Source organism: Nycticebus coucang, chromosome 16, assembly GCF_027406575.1.
Source record: "Nycticebus coucang isolate mNycCou1 chromosome 16, mNycCou1.pri, whole genome shotgun sequence".
NCBI classification, from domain to species: Eukaryota; Metazoa; Chordata; class Mammalia; order Primates; family Lorisidae; genus Nycticebus; species Nycticebus coucang.
In genome coordinates, this window is record NC_069795.1 from 96,458,453 (window position 1) to 96,479,730 (window position 21,278).

General features: G+C 36.0%; 1 pseudogene; it reads left to right on the top strand.

Annotated features, from left to right (window-relative positions):
• LOC128567979 (ankyrin repeat domain-containing protein 12-like) overlaps window positions 1-21,278 on the top strand; it is a 99,539-nt pseudogene that overhangs the window by 66,977 nt on the left and 11,284 nt on the right.

A 21,278-nucleotide genomic window follows, 5' to 3' on the forward strand; every position in this document is an offset into this window, starting at 1 on the left:
TCCAGTCTTCAAGTTTGTTTCATCTAGGTCTTAGAATAATAGCATAACATTGTCTTGGCAAAATATATTTAGCAATTCATCAAATTACTCATTAAGCAAACATTTTCAGGATGCATACTTGATACATTTTTATTACTTTAAACAAATTTTATGACTTGACAGAATAAAACATTTTCTAAATTGGCTTGTGGTACTTGATAAGCCTGAGGGGAATATCTATTCCATGTATTTGGGTCAAGTTATTAATGTATCATTCAGGTCATGTTTTGAATTGTTAGGGTGAGAAAGTATTCCCTGTGTTCCTGGAAATTAGTATGTTACCAATAAAAGCCTTTAAGGGTACAAAATATTTAGCCTATTTTGTTAACTTTCTTCTTTTTTGTACATTCCAAACCAAATCATCCATCACAAACAACCCCAACCCAAAAGAAAACTTCCAGTTCTTCATCGCAACAAAAAGGTAAAGTTAATTAAAGAAATGAATGTGGTGAAACTCCTTTACACATGGCAGCTATTAGAGGAGATGTGAAACAAGTTAAAGAATTAATAAGTTTAGGGGCAAATGTGAAAGATTTTGCAGGTAAGACAAGTAATTTAAGACTAATATTCAAGAACTAAAATTTGAACAGATTGTAGTTAAAATTTAATCCACATTTCTTTATTCCTTTTGCTGAAGTGAAAGACTTCTAAAAGTATTACTACAAAACTTCTGAAGTGTGTATATAAAACCCAGATCTCTATTATAATTTCGTGTCAGTAATAACTCACAGTTTTGTGTATTAAACTTATATTTTAGTTAACATATTACATTGTAATTCTTTATCCAATTTAGGTTCTATTCTAGGTGATTTTGAGTGATATATGTTTTCAAAGTAATTAATTCATTCTTAAGTCTATTAAGAATATTTGTTAACTTGCAGATGAGGACTGTGAGAGAATGGTATTGTTATTTTTATTTTCATTACTCAAGTAGTATACTAGTACATTCTTACTGTAAAGAGTACTAACAGTAAAAGTATGCCAGGAACAATATAAAAATTCCCTTTAATTTCACATATGACAGGACTCTATCCCCAGTTTCTTTCTCTTCCCCAGAAATGTTAACAATTAGAGGTTATGCTTTCACTGCATTTTCATAGTCCTATATATATAATGAGGGTATATTTAGATAACAGACTTTTCAGAAATGAAATTACTCACTTCTGTACTAGTCTGTAGTTCTGCAATGTTAGCTATTAATGTCTTAGAGATGTTCCTCCTATAAAAGGAGACCTACTTCATTCATGTTTAACAGCTACATAATAATTTTGTAGTATAAATTTCTATAGGCAACATGGTAGTAAAAATCCATATAGAAACATCTTTGTATATAGATAATGAAAACAGTTAAACAGAAGTGAAATTGCTAAATAAAAAGAGATGTATATTTAAAGTTTTGAAATAGTGGCTGATGGCCAACCAAAAAACCTGTATAAATTCATACTATCATTAATAGTATATGAAAGAGCCGTTTTCCTTATATCTTCACTAAAAGTGGGTATTATCAACTTATTAATCTGAAAAGTATAAAAAGAAAAATCTTAATTTTGGATTTTTGTAATCAGTAGTGACAGTAAACATTTTTCTTGTGTTGATTATAAATTTATGCATATTTTGTGAATTGTCAAATCCACTACTTTGCCTGTTTTCTTTTGGTTTGGTACAGTTTTTAACATAAGAGCCCTTCTTCATTTAGACTAGGTTTTATTTCTCTGTCAGATATGTAAAGATTTTCACCATGGCTTATTTTGAACTCTTGCTGCAATATTATACTGTGGTTTTATATAAACATATCAATTGCTCTTTTCATTTGTGGGTTTTTGTTTGATATTTAAGAAAGCTTTCTATTGTAGCACTATATTTTTATATTTCTACTTTACAGATTTTATTTTTACATGTAGCCCTATTATACTATACCTGGAATTTATGTCTCTGGTATGAGGGGGGAAAGGTGTGATAAATAAGACCTACTTTAAAGAAAGATTAAGGGCTGGACACAGTGTGGCTCGTGCCAGAAATTACCCACACTCTGGGAAGCCCATGTGGGTGGATTACTTGAACTCAGGAGTTTCTATTGTTTTCCTCTTTTTTCTTTCTTTCTTCTTTTTTTTTTTTTTTGAGACAGAGTCTCACTGTGGTGTCCTCAGTAGAGTGCTGAGGCATCAGTAGCTCACAGCAACCTAAAAACCTTAAGCTTAAACTATTCTCTTGCCTCAGCCTTCCAAGTAGCTGGGACTACGGGCAGCCGCAGTTCAGGTCATTTTTGTCTGTTGCCTGCAGTCTTTTCAGCATTTCCAAATAGTAGACTTGATGAGCTGTCCCACTGATACAAATTCATAATGAGCAATTCCTCTGGTATTAGTAAAGGTTAGCAACATCATTTTGACTCTTTATTTGGACTGACAGAACATCTGTGGTTGTGGTGAATTGGCTGATTTCCATTTTGCACTTTGACCCTTTGTTTTAGGATTGTTACTGGTATGCCCATGTTTCATCACCTGTGATAATGTAGCCCAAAACATCATCTTGCCTCTCCAAAAGGTCTTGGCACACTTTGATTCTCTTTTGCTTTTGTTCATTGGTGAGCTCCTTCAGGACCATTTTTGTACACCTCTTTCTCATGCCAAGAGTTTTGGTTAACATTTTCCTATTTCTCTGTCAATGTTTACTTGGTATCCTGTGCTTCTCACAGTCAGCTGATGATTTTGATCCAGAATTCAACAGATTTTTGCAATGTTTTCATCAGTTCTCATTACTGGCCACCCTGACCTCTCTTCATCAGTGATGTTTTCTCTCCCCTCAGAAAAATGTTTAATCCACTTGTACACTGCTGTTTTCTATATGGCATTATCCCCATAAACTCAGACTAACATGTCCCTGATTTCATTTCTGCTCTTGCCAAGTTTAACAAGAAATTTAATGTTTGTTCATTGCTCTAATTGAAGCTCTGACATTCTCACAATATACAAACACACAAAAGCAATAATGAATACCACTCAGTGAGTCACCACCACATATCAACACAGACACAGCTGTAAGATGTTGATATACCAAGGTTATGTATGAAACTTTACTGAGCTATTTAATAACAGTACTGCCAACTGTAAGCCCACAGTCCCAGGTTCCCGCACTTAATTGTCAGACCCCATATTTTCTTCTTTGTATTTTTTAATGTTTTCTAATATTTCTTTTGTGAACATGGTACCTTTTTATTACAAAAGTAATTGAAATGATAAATTTTTTAGTTAAAATAAGTATTAAATTCAGAAAATATTGTATCAACAGAACAAAGCCTTTAAAACATAATGGGTTTGTTTCCTGAAAGACTAATCAAGCTTATTAGTACTTCACCTCCTTTTACCAGGCTTTTTCATAGTTTAAATTATTATAAATTGTCGAGTTTATATTTATTGGATAAACTTAAGTCGTTAATACTTTTGTCACATAATTTAGCCCGTTGGAATATACTTGACCCTTGAACAACACAGGTTTGAACTGTGTGAATCCATTTATATGAAGAATTTTTTCAGTAAATATATGGAATTCTTTGAGATTTCCAATAATTTTTAAAAATTCAAACTACGTAGCCTAGAACTATTGAAAAAATTAAGAAAGCGGTATGTCACGAATGTATAAAATTTGTGTAGATACTAGTCTAATTTATCATTTACTGCCATAAAATATACACAGATGTATTATTAAAAAGTTAAAATTTGTAAAAATTTGAAGAGAATGGATGTCAGCCTGAACAGGGTTTTTTTTTGTTTTTTTTTTATTGTTGGGGACTCATTGAGGGTACAATAAGCCAGGTTACACTGATTGCAATTGTTAGGTGAAGTCCCTCTTGCAATCATGTCTTGCCCCCATAAAGTGTAACAAACACCAAGGCCCAACCCACCTGTCTCCGTCCCTCTTTCTGTTTCTCCCCCATAACCATAATTGTCATTAATTGTCCTCATATCAAAATTGAGTACATAGGATTCATGCTTCTCCATTCTTGTGATGCTTTACTAAGAATAATGTCTTCCACGTCCATCCAGGTTAATACGAAGGATGTAAAGTCTCCATTTTTTTAAATGGCTGAATAGTATTCCATGGTATACATATAGCACAGCTTGTTAATCCATTCCTGGGTTGGTGGGCATTTAGGCTGTTTCCACATTTTGGTGATTGTAAATTGATCCGCAATAAACAGTCTAGTACAAGTGTCCTTATGATAAAAGGATTTCTTTCCTTCTGGGTAGATGCCCAGTAATGGGATTGCAGGATCAAATGGGAGGTCTAGCTTGAGTGCTTTGTGGTTTCTCCATACTTCCTTCCAGAAAGGTTGTACTACTTTGCAGTCCCACCAGCAGTGTAAAAGTGTTCCCTTCTCTCCACATCCACGCCAGCATCTGCAGTTTTGAGATTTTGTGATGTGGGCCATTCTCACTGGGGTTAGATGATATCTCAGGGTTGTTTTGATTTGCATTTCTCTAATATATAGAGATGATGAACATTTTTTCATGTGTTTGTTAGCCATTCGTCTGTCGTCTTTAGAGAAAGTTCTGTTCATGTCTCTTGCCCATTGATATAAGGGATTGTTGGCTTTTTTCATGTGGATTAATTTGAGTTCTCTATAGATCCTAGTTATCAAGCTTTTGTCTGATTGAAAATATGCAAATATCCTTTCCCATCGTGTAGGTTGTCTCTTTGCTTTGGTTATTGGCTCCTTAACTGTACAGAAGCTTTTCAGTTTAATGAAGTCCCATTTGTTTATTTTTGTTGTTGTTGCAATTGCCATGGCAGTCTTCTTCATGAAGTCTTTCCCCAGGCCAATATCTTCCAGTGTTTTTCCTATGGTTTCTTGGAGGATTTTTATTGTTTCATGCCTTAAATTTAAGTCCTTTATCCATCTTGAATCAATTTTTGTGAGTGGGGAAAGGCATGGGTCCAGTTTCAGTCTTTTACATGTAGACATCCAGTTCTCCCAACACCATTTATTGAATAGGGAGTCTTTCCCCCAAGGTATGTTCTTGTTTGGTTTATCAAAGATTAGGTGGTTGTAAAATGTTAGTTTCATTTCTTGGTTTTCAATTCGATTCCAAGTGCCTATGGCTCTGTTTTTGTGCCAGTACCATGCTGTCTTGAGCACTATGGCTTTGTAGTACAGACTAAAATCTGGAATGCTAATGCCCCCAGCTTTATTTTTGTTACAGAGAACTGCCTTAGCTATATGGGGTTCTTTCTGGTTCCATACAAAACGCAGAATCATTTTTTCCAAATCTTGAAAGTACGATGTTGGTGTTTTGATAGGAATGGCATTGAATAGGTAGATTGCTTTGGGAAGTATAGACATTTTAACAATGTTGATTCTTCCCATCCATGAGCATGGTATGTTCTTCCATTTGCAATATCCTCTGCTGTTTCCTTGCTGAGGATTTCATAGTTTACTTTATAGAGGTCCTTCACCTCCTTCGTTAGGTATACTCCTAGGTATTTCATTTTCTTTGAAACTATGGTGAAGGGAGTTGTGTCCTTAATTAGCTTCTCATCTTGACTGTTATTGGTGTATACAAAGGCTACTGACTTGTGGACATTGATTTTATATCCTGAAACATTACTGTATTTTTTGATGACTTCTAGGAGTCTTGTGGTTGAGTCTTTGGGGTTCTCTAAGTATAAGATCATGTCGTCAGCAAAGAGGGAGAGTTTGACCTCCTCTGCTCCCATTTGGATTCCCTTTATTTCCTTGTCTTGCCTAATTGTATTGGCTAGAACTTCCAGCACTACGTTGAATAGTAAAGGTGACAGAGGACAACCTTGTCTGGTTCCCGTTCTAAGAGGAAAAGCTTTCAGTTTTACTCCATTCAGTAAAATATTGGCTGTGGGTTTGTCATAGATAGCTTGAATCAGTTTTAGAAATGTGCCACCTATGCCTATACTCTTCAGTGTTCTAATTAGAAAAGGATGCTGGATTTTATCAAATGCTTTTTCTGCATCTATTGAGAGGATCATGTGATCTTTATTTTTGCCTCTGTTAATATGGTAGATAAGGTTTATAGACTTGCGTATGTTAAACCAGCCTTGCATCCCTGGGATGAAGCCTACTTGATCATGATGAATGACTTTTTTGATGATAAGCTGTAATCTATTGGCTAGGATTTTGTTGAGAATTTTTGCGTCTATATTCATGAGTGAGATTGGTCTGAAATTCTCCTTTTTGTTTGGGTCTTTTCCTGGTTTTGGTATCAGGGTGATGTTTGCTTCATAGAATGTGTTGGGGAAGATTCCTTCTTCCTCAGTTTTTTGGAATAATTTCTGCAGTACAGGAATAAGCTGTTCCTTGAAGGTTTGATAGATTTCTGGACTGAAGCCATCTGGACCAGGGCATTTTTTGGTTGGAAGATTTTTTATTGTTTCTTTGATCTCAGTGTTTGAAATTGGTCTGTTCAGGAGCTCTATTTCTTCCTGGCTGAGTCTAGGGAGAGGGTGTGATTCCAAATATTGATCCATTTCCTTCACATTGTCAAATTTCTGGGCATAGAGTTTCTGGTACTATTCAGAGATGATCTCTTGTATCTCTGTGGGATCAGTTGTTATTTCCCCTTTATCATTTCTGATTGAGGTTACTAGAGATTTTACTTTTCTATTCCTCGTTAGTCTGGCCAATGGTTTATCTATTTTATTTATTTTTTCAAAAAACCAACTCCTTGTTTCATTGATTTTCTGAATGATTCTTTTGTTTTCAATTTCATTGATCTCTGATTTGATTTTGGATATTTCTTTTCTTCTACTGAGTTTAGGCTTAGATTGTTCTTCTTTTTCCAATTCCATAAGATCTCTTGTGAGATTGTTGATGTGCTCTCTTTCTGTTTTTCGAATGTAGGCATCTAAAGCTATGAATTTTCCTCTCAAAACTGCTTTTGCAGTATCCCACAGGTTTTGGTAGCTTCTGTCTTCATTGTTGTTATGCTCAAGGAAGTTAATGATTTCCTGTTTTATTTCTTCCTGCACCCATCTGTTATTCAACAGAAGATTGTTTAATTTCCATGCCTTTGTGTGGGGTCGAACGTTTTTGTTAGAGTTGAGTTCCACCTTTAGTGCCTATGGTCTGAGAAGATACAAGGTAAAATTTCAATTCTTTTGATTCTGTTGATATTTTGTTTTGTTTTGATATTTGGATATGATCAATTTTGGAGAATGTTCCATGGGGTAATGAGAAGAATGTATATTCTTTATCTTTGGGATGGAGTGTTCTATATGCATCTATCAAGCACAGTTGTTCTAGTTTCTCATTTAAATCTCTTATATCCTTGTTTAATTTCTGTTTAGAGAATCTGTCCAGCTGTGTAAGAGGAGTGTTAAGGTCCCCTGTTATTATGGTATTATCAGATATCATATTGCTCAGACTGAGTAAGGTCTGTTTCAAGCGTCTGGGAGCATTTAAATTGGGTGCATAGATACTTAGAATTGAAATGTCTTCTTGTTGTATTTTTCCCTTGACCAATATAAAGTGACCATCTTTGTCTTTTTTGACTTTAGTTGCTTTAAATCCACATGTATCTGAAAATAAGATTGCAACTCCTCTTTTCTTCTGAATTCCATTTGCCTGAAAAATTGTCTTCCAACCCTTGACTCGGAGCTTTAATTTGTCTTTTGAAGCCAGGTGTGTTTCTTGCAGACAGCAAATGGATGGCTTGTGTTTTTTAATCCAGTCAACCAATCTATGTCTCTTCAGTGGGGAATTCAAGCCATTAACATTTATGGAGATAATTGATAAGTGTGGTACTATTCTATTCGTCTTATTTGGTGAGAGTCCATTGCTTAGTTTTATCTTTTGTATCAGTGTGGAGGTTAGGTTCTGTCCTTTAATTTCTGAGTTCTTACTTTGCTGTTTATCCATTGTGGTGGTCAGTGTGCAGAACAGGTTGAAGTATTTCCTGTAGAGCTGGTCTTGTTGTGGCGAATTTCCTCAATGTTTGTATATCCGTAAATGATTTGATTTCTCCGTCAATTTTTAAGCTTAGCTTAGCAGGGTACAGAATTCTGGGCTGGAAATTGTTCTGTTTAAGTAGATTAAAGGTAGATGACCATTGTCTTCTTGCTTGGAAAGTTTCATTAGAGAAGTCTGCGGTCACTCTGATCGATTTGCCCCTGTAGGTCAACTGGCGCTTACTCCTGGCAGCTTGTAGAATCTTTTCTTTTGTCTTGACTTTGGACAGGTTCATCACAATGTGTCTTGGAGAAGCTCAGTTAGAGTTGAGGCGACCTGTGGTCCAATAGCCCTCTGAAAGCAGTGTGCCAGAATCTTTGGTGATATTTGGGAAATTTTCTTTTATAATATTCTCTAGTATGGCTTCCATTCCTCTGGGGCATTCTTCTTCCCCTTCTGGAATTCCTATAACTCGTATGTTGGAACGCTTCATAAAGTCCCATAATTCTGACAGTGAACGTTCTGCTTTCTCTCTCTTCTTTTCTGCCTCTTTTACTATCTGAGTTATCTCAAAAACTTTGTCTTCTACCTCTGAAATTCTTTCTTCTGCATGGTCTAACCTGTTGCTGATACTTTCCATTGCATCTTTAAGTTCCCTGATTGACTGTTTCATTTCCTTCAGCTCTGCTATATCCTTTTTATATTCTTCATATTGTTCATCTCTTATTTGATTCTGTTTTTGAATTTCCTTTTGGTTATTTTTCACTTTATTAGCAGTTTCCTTCATTGTTTCCATCATTTCTTTCATTGTTTTCAACATGTGTATCCTAAATTCCCTTTCTGTCATTCCTAACATTTCTGTATAGGTGGAATCCTCTGCCGTAGCTACCTCATGGTCCCTTGGTGGGGTTGTTCTGGACTGGTTCTTCATGTTGCCTGGAGTTTTCTGCTGATTCTTCCTCATGAGTGATTTCTTTTATCTGTTTCCTTGCCCTAATTTTCCTTTCACTTCCTCTTGCTCTTTAAGTTCTTGTGCCTGTGGAAGTTGCGGGCGGGTTTAGACGGATTGAACACACGCGACCACTTGCCGGTTTTCCACTGTTTTAGTCCTCCTCTTTGGGTCCAGAAGTCTCTTGCTGACTCCCTGTATCCTCTCAGGGGTGATGATAGGCAGATCCCACCAGCCAGAAATGCCTGGAGTCCTATCTCCCCAGACTCACGGTGCCCAGATGCAAGGAAGCTGTTACTCGGCTGCCATCTTGCTCCACCTCATGAACAGCGTTTTTAATGTAGAGTAAAAGGGCCTTATTCTGGAAAAAGTATTCCAGAAAGGACAGTTATTAGTAAGGAAGAGAAGTGAACACCATTATTTGGGACATTAAGGTATAAGCTAATTCTGGTGTTTCGTCCAAATGAAATTAGGTTAACGATCGATATTTATCTATAACGTATTTGCTAAATCCTCCTGACTGTGACAGGACAAGGTAAACACCAGGGTCAGTTAGGAAGGCCTGAAGAAGAACTCCTTTCTAGATTGGTTACATCAGTGCTTTGTCCCTGAAGTCAGAAAGTACCTTGCCAACAAGGAACTGCCTTTTAAAGTTCTTTTAATATTAGACAATGGCTGTGGCTAACCAGGATCCTTTGATTGTAACACCAAAAGCATTAAAGTCGTCTACTTGTCCCCAAATATAATGTGTCTAAATCGGCTTCAAGATCAGAAGATAGAAGATCATAAGGATCTTTAAGGCTCATTACACATGGTATTCCATGGAAAAGAAAAAGAAAACACTGATAGAACATTAGGAAAAGCCTGGAAAGATTATACCATTGAAAAGATGGTATTGTAATAGAAAAGGCTATGAGAGGACAGCATGGTGGGTAATTCTAGCACTTTGGGAGGCCATGGCAGGAGGATTGCTTGAGGCCAGAAGTTCGAGACTAACCTGAGCAAGAGCAAGACCCTATCTCTACGAAAAAATAGAAAAATTAGCCAGATGTGGTAGCACACGTATGTAGTCCAGCTACTTGACTGGAGCCTGAGGCAGGAGGGTCCCTTGTGCACAGAAGTTTGAGGTTGCAGTGAGTTATGATAATGTCACTGTACTCTAGCCCAGGTGACAGAGCAAAAGCCTGTCTCCAAAGAAAAAAAAAAAACTAGGGTCGACACCTGTAGCTCAGTGGCTAGGATGCCAGCCACATACACCAGAGCTGCCGGGTTTGAATCCAGCCCTGGCCTGCCACACAGCAATGACAACCACAGCCAAAAGATAGCCGGGCATTGTGGCAGGTGCCTGTAGTTACAACTACTTGGGAGGCTGATGCAAGAGAAGTGCTTAAGCCCAAGAGTTTGAGGTTGTTGTGAGCTGTGACACCATGGCACCCTACCAAAGGCAACATAATGAGACTCTGTCTCAAAAACAAATAATAAAACCCCAAAACTTTGAAAGCCATCAAGTCCCAAACAGTGAATACCTGCTGAAGAAAACTGTATCTGAATGTTACGTATGATTTTCACAGTATTTACCTCAGAGCCAATCAAGGAAATCATGAGATTATGACAAAAAAGGTGGTGGGTCAAGGGTTTCAAGATGCAGATTTTGAGGAAATTTAAGAGTTAATGGACATAAAAGAAGTATTAACAGAAGATGACTTGATGAGTGCTTCTGAACCATCACCAGGTGATAAGGATTTAGAACAGTGCCAGAAACAAGTTGACAGTCTGGCAGAAGGGTTCCAATTACTCAAAATTTTTTTGACTTTTTTTTTTTTTTTTTGTAATGACGTGGACCTTCCTATTATACAGGCACTGGACTAAGGTAAATGGTATCATATAAAAACATAAACATTTTTAGAGATTGGAAAAGCAAAAAAGTGAAATTACCATGTATCTTTTGTAAAGTTACGCCAACTGTGCCTGTCTCACCCACCTTTTCTTCTAACTCCACCTCTTTCACCTCTGCTACCCCTGAGACAGCAAGACCAGCCCCTCTTCTCTCCTCATCCTACTGTGAAAATGTCAGGGATGAAGGTCTGTGTGATGATGCATTTCCACTTAATGAATAGTAAACATAGTTTCCGTTTCTTATGATTTTCTTGGTAACATTCTTTATCTTTATTGTAAGAATACAATGTATAATACATATGAAATACAAGATGTGTGTTAATCAACTGTTACTGGTTAAGCTTCTAATCAGCATTTGGCTATTAGTGAAGCTTTGGGGGAGTCAAAGTTACATGTGGATTTTGAACTGCGTGGGGTTGGTGCCCCTAACCCTCATGTTTTTCAAGGGTCAACTATAATACTATCTTGAACAATCCTTCAGTAAAGTTAATGTTTTTCTTAGATAACTTATTTTCAGTGGCTGCTGCTTTACTCATTTTTCCTTTTATATCATGTGAAATTTAGAATTCACATGTCACATGTAGGTTTGTATATGAAAAGCATGTAGCTTGAATTAGTGCAAGTGACTCATATGTCAAATTAATATTCTAACTTCAGGTTGGACACCACTGCATGAAGCTTTGTAATGTTGGATATTACGATGTTGCCAAGATACTTACAGCTGCTGGAGCAGATGTTAACACACAGGGGTTAGATGATGACACTGCACTCCATGATTCTGCCAGTAGTGGGCACAGAGATGTAAGTATGATAGAAAAAACAGTAATTCACATTTTTAAAATAAAAATTCAACCCATAGTAATTTTGTTCATTTTTTAGTTATACGATCTATGTCATAATTTCATTCATTGCTTAATCAACTCATCTATTTTTTTCTTCTACTTTCTAACTTATAACTCATAGTCAGATTTAGCTTTTTCATAAAATAATCTACTAAATTTGCTAATTGATTAAATATTTTGGCAAAATTTTCATTTCAAGACATTCCACTATCAGAGATACTGGTTAAAGTGTACTTTACATAAAATACAAATTTTAATGTCCTGCTGCCTGTCTTTTAAAACACATTTTACTTTAATTGAGGCAAAAATGGAATTTGGAGTAAAAATAGATAGAAGTTCAGTTATGACCTGGCCAGTTTACTAGGGTGTGATCTTCTCTGAATCTCCATTTCCTCATCTTTAGATTAGATAATAAATAATACCTGTCAAAAGGGGATATTTTAAAGGAAAAAAAAAAAAAGACACTCTACACATAAGTACATGTTGAAATCTAAAATGTTACAGCAGTGTCAAAGGTAAAAGATCAAAAAGCTGCCTTTCTATTGCTGCATTTCAAATATACCATAATATTTTTGAACTAAAATTTAGATAAAAATGCTTTATTTTTCCATATTTGTCAATAAAAATGTTTTTATTTTGAGGGAAGAAAAATGTAATCCGTAGCTATTAATTTTCTGAAGTTGGTCCTTGCTTACTATTGGACTGTCCTTTCGGCTTCCTGGGCAATTTATACAAGCCTACATGATAGCAGATGCCCTGTCATTGTCTACTGATGCTCTTGCCTAGAGCCATGTTTCCTGCACTAGACTGCAAAAACCAGGCATACAGGCATTTTGTGTTGTACTGTGTTATTGACTTTGGAACTGCTTGTCACATAAGAAATGCTCAATAAATTTAGCATTACTATATGTGTTAGTAGATGGAAAGATACATAGGTGGATGGATGAATGGTTGACTGAGATGAATGTCAACACTTAATCCATAAGGCCTGACAGCATACAGGGTACATTGCCGGTTTATCTTAGTTTATCAGAAACTGATATATTTTCTGGCTATGATATTTTAAATACTATACCTTTTGTCCCCACCCCCCCTTTTTTAACATTATTATTTACCAAAGATGAGTCATTTTCTGTAAGTGTGATATATAAAGGTTTCCCAATTTTTCAGTATAATTTTAAGAATTATGCTTGTGACTAAGACATGGTTTCTATGAGCACAAGTTTCTAAATATGCACATAATTGCAAAATATTTCCAGAAGCTGACCTTTGAGCTCATGCCTTTATAAGGACTCCAGACTATTTCCAATCTCTTTCCAGAGGGAGAGTGGCATGCTGTTTTCAAGGGGCGTTTCCTTTTCCTCCTCCCAGCATGCCTAGGATAGTAGGAGTCACAATTCACGAGCTTTGAGAGCTATTTTCTCCTTGTTCTTTTACATGTGCCTAAGGAGGAGGGAAATGAGAGCTACCAAAAACTCATTTCTGTACATGTATGTCTGTTGTATCTATTACATGGGTCACTACAAAAGTTTCGAGACACTGTTTTGTGGTCTTTAATTTCACTTACAAGGAGCACTGTTGACAGCATCCTTTCTGATTCATCAACTTGCTTGGATAACTGATATTGCTGGCAGAGCTTCATTTGTGTCATTCACATGTGTCCATGGGAATTCATTTCTTAATTTTTATTTTATCTCAAAACTTCTGCATCTGCCAGGATTTTTTCTCTTAGTAATAATCATGACAACTTTATCCTTAAAGTGTTTCTCAGATAGAAGAAGCAGAAAGATAACAAATTTATCAGCTCTAAATTGTTTATACAATAAGAAGGGATCAACAAAACTCATTAATAACCTAATTTTTGATCCACCATTTCCACATGCATAGTAGTAATTCATCATACACATGCTTATACTAGTCTTATTCCTAATTCTATTTTAGATATCTTATTATTTTACCTAGTTTTAATTTATTGACTGTTAAATTTTAAGTAACTTCAAGTTGGCTTAAATCTTTTTTAGAATAACTGTTTGCATGTGTAAATAATCTGTAAAATGGTATATATTTTTTGCTAACATGTTTGAATCAACTGTACCTGACTTTTCATAGGCATGTAATATTAATTGATGACTTCCTGATGAGTGTAGAAAGGTATTAGCAATATCAAGATCCTTCATTTTGTTTTCTCATTCTAAGGCTAATGGAATAAGCCCAACATTTAAAAGTTGAACTCACAAAGATGTTCAGTATAGTATTATTTATAATGACTTAAAATATTTTTGCCTTGGTTACTTCTCAAACCCCCTAAAATGACAGTAAGTGGAAATTTTAAAGGACATAGACTCACAAGGACAAGAAACAGAAAAAACAGAAAACCAATATTTTAGAAGGTGGAATTTAAAGGAATGAGCAATTACTGACGTAGAGCCGGGTTTACCATACTTTTTCCATCAAGGGCCAAATAGTAAATATTTTAGTCTTTTCAGGAGGTACTGCCACCTCCACTTTTGCCTCCTTCCTTTTTCTTCTTCCTGTCTGTTCTCTCTTCCTTCTGCTTTGACAGTCTTTTAAAAATGTAGAAACTTTCCTTAGTTGGCAGACCACATTTGGCCCATAGGCCATAATTTGCCTACCTCTGATTTAGAAGAAACAAAATTCTAGAAAATCTCTAAAGTTCAGGAATTGATGGCACCAGTTATTAATACTTCTGGAAGTACTTGTTAAAATAGGACTGGAGGCTGTGTAGTGACACACACCTGTGATCCCAGGACTTTGGTAGGCCAAGTCTGGAGGATCATTTGAGACCAAGAGTTCAAGATTCAAGACTAGCCTGGACAACATAGTGAAATCCCATTTCTACAAAAAATTTTTAAAAGTCAGGAGTGGTGGCACATGCCTGTAGTCCCAGATACTCAGGAGGCCGCAGTAGGAGGATCCCTTTAGCCTAAGAATTGGAGGCTGCAGTGAGCTATGATCTCAGCATTGCACTCCAGAGTGGGCAACAGAGCAAGACTGTCTCAAAAAAATTAAATAGGTCTGAAAATTGGGGATTGGATCAGTTTTTTCAGCCCTCATATTCCCTTCCAAAGCTTACACAGCCCAATAATTCTACCTTTCCTTCCCTGGCAGATGACTGGAATGTGGAGATAATAAGTGTTAGGGACAGTTGTTTTTCATATGCAGACTTGGAAAGCTAGTTCCTCTTTTAAAGTTATAAGCTTAATCTAATTTGACAAAAATTAATAGACAAGGGAATAAAATACTGTTGAGATCATGGGTACCATTATTTTGCTGTCCATAATGTTTACTTTTACCTACATTTTTGAGAAATACATGGGTAGTACTAATTCCATATCTTTTTAAAATTATAGTCCATGAGCTCAGGATCCCCAGACTATAATTCTTTTATTTATGCTTATGTGTTAAAAGTGTAACTCTAGAAAGCAATAATAATATCCATATGCAAAATAACAACTCCAGAATACAGTAGTCTTGCCCACTGTAGGATACTCCCCTCCCCAGCTCCCTAACAGGCAGGCACCACAGCTGCAGATTAGAAGGGTAGGTTGGAAGCATCTGCAGCTGTGGGAAAGGCTAATGTCATTCTGATGCTATTGAATGCTCAAGGTCTGGATGTCTCTAGCAGGTCATGGTCTAGTCACTAAGCAAAATGTGAATGCAGAGGGCATCTCTGGGGTATCATCAGGGAAGGCTTCCTCCTTAGCACAGTGTCCCCAGGACCTCAGAATGGGGCCAGCTGTACAAGAGATGAGGCAGCCCAGAAAGGGCAAGGATCTCCTCTCAGCAGCCCTCTCAGTCCTGGGTCCCTCACACCAACTTCCCAAGAAATAAGCTGGCCAAGGTTCTCAGCAGAGAGGCTGTGGCCATGTTCCCAGTGGTAAATATGGGTGGCAGTAGGAAATGAGAGGTTGTGGAGATGAAGGTGGGACAGGAGGTGGAAGTTGGGAAGGTCGGGTATTCAGGTCATCTGGACCACTCTCACCTGCACCTGGACTCACTCCTGGCTTCTCTGCGGTAGCCATCTCCACTAATAAACACCTTGCACCTCTCACGAGAGAATGAGGTGACATTGCATGGCTTGTTTCCACCATTCTTTAAAAAATTAAAACTCAGCAGCACCCATAGCTCAGTGGGTAGGTCAGCCACATACACCGAGGCTCACTGGTTCAAACCCATCCAGGGCCAGCTAAAATCAACAATGACAACTGCAACAAAAAATAGCCGGGCGTTATGGTGGCCTGGTTCCCAGCTACTTGGGAGGCTAAGGCAAGAGAATCGCTTAAGCCCAAGAGTTTGAGGTTGCTGTGAGCTGTGAAGACATGACACTCCACTGACAGTGACATAGTGAGACTGTCTCAAAAAAAAAAAATCAAAACTAATAATTTTTTTCCTGAAAGTTTGGGCCAAAAAGTTAGGTATGTGGTATATATGCAGGAGCACATTATACATCCAAAATACAGTAATTTGTTTTCTTTACACATTCTTACATTTCAAACTTTTCTATAATGATGGTCTAGAAAAAAATCCTTATTATTCATTGTGAATCTTCACTCTTAAATACTTTGATTTGTTAGAAATTACTGATTTATAGCACTGTGTTTTAAATGCATTTAACCCTTAATGGCCAATGCAATTAATAGTCATCTATTTCATTTTACTCATTTAAACATTATTTTTTTTTTTTGTGGTTTTTTTTTTTTTGGCCGGGGCTAGGTTTGAACCCGCCACCTCTGGCATATGGGACTGGCGCTCTACTCCTTGAGCCACAGGTGCCGCTCCATTTAAACATTATTTTAAAAGACATGATAACAAATGTATTTTCTTATTTTCTAAGTACCAGAAAACACCAGAATTATGTGTGAGGAATATATAGATGATAAAAACTTGATGCTATATGAATGTTATTGTATAGAATAAGGAAGAGAATGACTTGTAATATGAATTTGTTTGGTAGAACACATCAGTGTCAATGGAAATAGACTAAAGATCAAAAACAAGAAAGATGGTTGGAAGGCAGAATCAGTAATGCTTGGCCACCTCTTTGATGTAGAGTATGAGTGAAAAGGAAGAATTGGTGATGACTCCCAGCTTTTTGGCTTTAGTGACAAGGCCAATTTTGATGCTAGTCATTGAGAATGGAAACAGATAAAAGGTCAGGGTACAAGTTTAATGAACTCTGTGTCCTATTGGCTTTAGACTTTTTTTATTAAAATACACATATAATCAATTGCTTATATCTAATGAGCATTTGACTGTTTGGGTTTGGAGTTGAAGAGAGCTGAGAGCATAAGCAAGAGGATAAAAATGAATGGATGGGTTGCATAATTGTCAATTCAGACGGAGTGTTTGCTCCAAAGAGATGGTGTATACTTCGTTGTGAGAAAATAAATCAAGAACAGTGCTATAGGGAAACCATCATTGAGTTAGATATGTATAGCTCTTAGAACCATTTCGTAGGATTGTTGGTAGCAGAGTTGGAGGTAGAAGAGTGAAGTGTCGATAGAAAATCACAGCTGCAAGGACAAACATCTTTTCAGGAGGTTGACTGCAAAGAAAAGAAAATTTAGCTAGCAGAGGGGGCTGTAAGTTTGAACAGATTTTCTTGTTTTACTTATGTTTTATTTCTCTATCGCTATTATTTGTTTTAACAAAAAAGAGACATGAACCAGAAAGAATGGCTTCTTTATAGAATCAAAAATAGGTAAAAAAAAAAAAAATTGGTTTAATTAACCTGGATGGAAGTGGAAGACATTATTCTTAGTAAAGCATCACAAGAATGGAGAAACATGAATCCTATGTACTCAATCTTGATATGAGGACAATTAATGACAATTAAGGTTATGGGGGGGGAAGCAGAAAGAGGGATGGAGGGAGGGGGGTGTGGCCTTAGTGTGTGTCACACTTTATGGGGGCAAGACATGATTGTAAGAGGGACTTTACCTAACAATTGCAATCAGTGTAACTGGCTTATTGTACCCTCAATGAATCCCCAACAATAAAAAAAAAAATTTAGTATTATTTTCCCTGGCCTATTTTTATCCAGATTATTAGCCCACCTTGGGCTTCCAAAGTGCTGGGATTACAGACGTGAGCAGCCTTGCCTGGCACTAAGCTTCATTAGTTCAAAGTAAATTCATACAAGTTAAAGATAGTCAAAATTCTGGGGGATGGGAAAGAGTAAAATTAAGAGCATTAGTAGTGATATTATCCTTAAGTAGAAGAGAAATACTTCCTTTGATAGTCCTTTGAGAATATACATTTCAACAGCCCAGGGAGCTTTTTGCTATTGCTCATGGATTTATGAGAAGAACTTGGAACAGTACTTACTAATAGATACTCAGTAAATAATTGTTGATTTCTTGATGAAAGAAGAAGAGAAACAATGAGATTAAATGCTAAAATAGCCTAGTGTAAATTTTTATTTATTTATTTATTTATTTATTTATTTATTTATTTTACTTGTGATTAATGCACAAATTTTTAATTCCTTCCCACTCCCCTTAGGAAAAGCATATATTGTAAAACATTTATTTGAAGTATAGATGTAAATAAACTAGATTATCTTAAATTTAACAATCATAATATGCAAAGCACTTTTCCATATATTAACATGTACATGATTTTTGTAATGAGTGATATATAGAATCTTCCATTATCCTTTTTTACAGACTAGACATAAGTGCAACACAAAGAAGCCAGGCTATTATTAACATTTACTTAGCTATAAAGTGGTTTGGGATAGGGTTCAATTTGAACTGTCTGACTTCAGAGAACATTTTGGACATCTGCATTCTTATTCACTGGGTGTGAGTGTGTGTATGAGTTTAGGCCTGAGTATGTGTGTGCATTTGTGAGAAGACAGAGCAATAGAGGAATGCAATGAAACTGGGAAGAAATAAGAGATCATTTGATAAATAACATGCTGAAAATTGCCAATTTTTTTTATTATGAATAGATTTTAAACAAAGCATTTACTTTCATTTTCTCCTAAATTTTCTAAGGAAATGTATCATTGTTTTAGGGACACTCTTATTTGCATGGGAAAGACAAGTGACAGAAATAGTAAAATTCCAAGAGCACTGTGAGTCAGGAGTCACCTGACCAAGAGTTCATGTCAGAGGCTGCCTTCTCAGTTAACTATTCATGTCATTGAACTACACGTAATCATTTTATTACATGATGTGAAATCAAGTGGTGCCAAACTTAATCACAAACCTCAATTATGTGGGCCATTTTTTCTTTAAAATTGTGTTAAATTGTTTTAGACAGTGGTTTTTTTGGCACAAACTAAAGGATTGTTAAAATACCATTTTTTTTCTTGTTGAAGCAAAATAGTACCTGAATCGCCCAAGTGATTTTATAAACATAACTAAATGTGCAAAGGGATTCCTTGGGTGGTAACTGTGTGATTCTCATTATAGTCAGTTGGGATTATTGACTTTAACAAAAAATCCTGTGGCTAAAGTCTCAGGCAGCACTTCACAAGATTTGAATTAGGGCTTTTTGATTAAAAGGAAAAAAAAGCATATTGTACTTTCAAAAGTATACTGGGATTCTTGTACTTTTTGTTTATTCTTCTCCTTAACTGACATCCTTTTTAAAATCACTTTAACCTGAAGGACAATAGAGAAACAATTGATTTTGGTTTTTCTTTTTTCATAAGCAATGAAGAGGATAGTTTAGTAAAATAAATTCTTATTAAAATTGATTAGATATTCAGTTAAGAATAACACAGTAACATACCATCCATCCTCAAAGTTATTCATACAATAGAAAAAAAGTGCAATATAATCTAATGAATCTGGGAAACACACCTAACACTTAAACCATGAGGTGACATTAGATCTCACTAAAAATGTACAATTGTCTGGAGTGATTGATTTATCACCATGAATTTTAATTTTATACATCAATTTTATGGAATCAAGAGATGCTAAGTGGGTGATAGAACATTATTTCTGGGTATGTCTTTTATTTTTTTATTATTTATTTATTTATTTATTTATTTTTTAAGATAGAGTATTAACTCTCTCATCCTAGTTAAAGTGCCATAAACATTACCGTAGCTTAGAGGAACCTCAAACTCCTGGGCCCGACCAATCCTCCTGCCTCAGTTTCTCTACTTTTAGTAGAGCCAGAGTCTTGATCTTGCTTAGGCTGGTCTCCAACTCCTGAGTTCAAGCAGTCCACCCTCCTCAGCCTCCAAGAGTGCCAGAATTACCAGGTATGAGCCACCACACCTGGCCAGCCCAGTTTAAATTTTTTTTTTTTTTTTTTTTTTTTGCCGGGGCTAGGTTTGAACCCGCCACCTCCGGCATATGGGACCGGCGCCCTACCCCTTGAGCCACAGGCGCCGCCCAGCCCAGTTTAAATTTTAAGAAAGAAATTCTTTGTAGGTTATATAAGATTATCAGATTAGGGAACGTGATGTCATTGAAAAGGGAGTTTGAAAAGAATGGTAATGATTTAGACTAGACACTACAAGGAATGGGCACAGAGTAGTTGAGAGGTAGGAGGGTATTAGGAATGTTATTAAGAGATGGTCAAAATGATACAATCTATGAAGAAACTAAATGTTCCTACTGTTTAATGTTTCAGATAGCGAAACTATTACTCCATCATGGTGGAAATCCATTTCAAGCTAATAAACATGGGGAGCATCCAGTGGATGCAGCAGAAACAGAAGAGTTGGAGTGGCTTCTAAAAAGAGAGGTGCCTTTGTCTGATGATGATGAAAGTGACACAGGTTTGTTTCAGATAATCAACATTCAGCTGTTTGACACAGTAATTGATAGATTATTCTAGATTGGTTTAGGATACATGAAATGTGTGTGTACGTTAGAATAATGCTGCTATTAGAATAATACTTATCTCATAGCCAAGAATGATGAAGTTATATGTATTTATTTGCTACACATAACTTGTGTGAATGGAGTTGCCGTGTCTGTCCTCTTCCTGTATTTTTCCCTATATATTTCTGAGCTATTACTGCATTCAAGCCTACTGTAGAGCCTTTCCCCGTGCATCCTTGTCATAGCTGCTACTCTGACTTCTTTATGGAGCTACTTACCAAACCCTTCATAACTTTTCTTGGCATTCATGAGTTACCTTTGCAATTTTACTTTTGTGATTTAGGTGGTTGAATTCTAGTCATTGTTGTAGGATGGGGACAATTTTTTAAAAAAGAAAAATCTAAAAGAATATTTTAGAAATCTTTCAGTCTATTTGGATATAAAGAAACATAAACAATTAAAAATATAACAGAAAAAAACTTCCTTGTGTTGAAGAAAGTCTTATTTATACAGATTAGAGTAGTTAACCATATTTTAGGCAAAAAATCAATGAAAAAGAATTTTATCAATCTTATAAATAGCCATGTCCTCACAAAATCTTAAAAATTCCTATAGGCACTTAGGAAATATTACTTTCATATTACATTATACATCAGAGAAAAAAACAAACTATATTCATTTAAACTCAACCATTTCCACAAGACAATAGAACAACAACATGTTTAGTTCTGAGGTAGAAAGTTCTGGCTTTTACTTTTATATTATATAGTACAGCTGCATTATCTTTGCATGTAAAGAACACACCTCCTGAATAAAAAAAATCC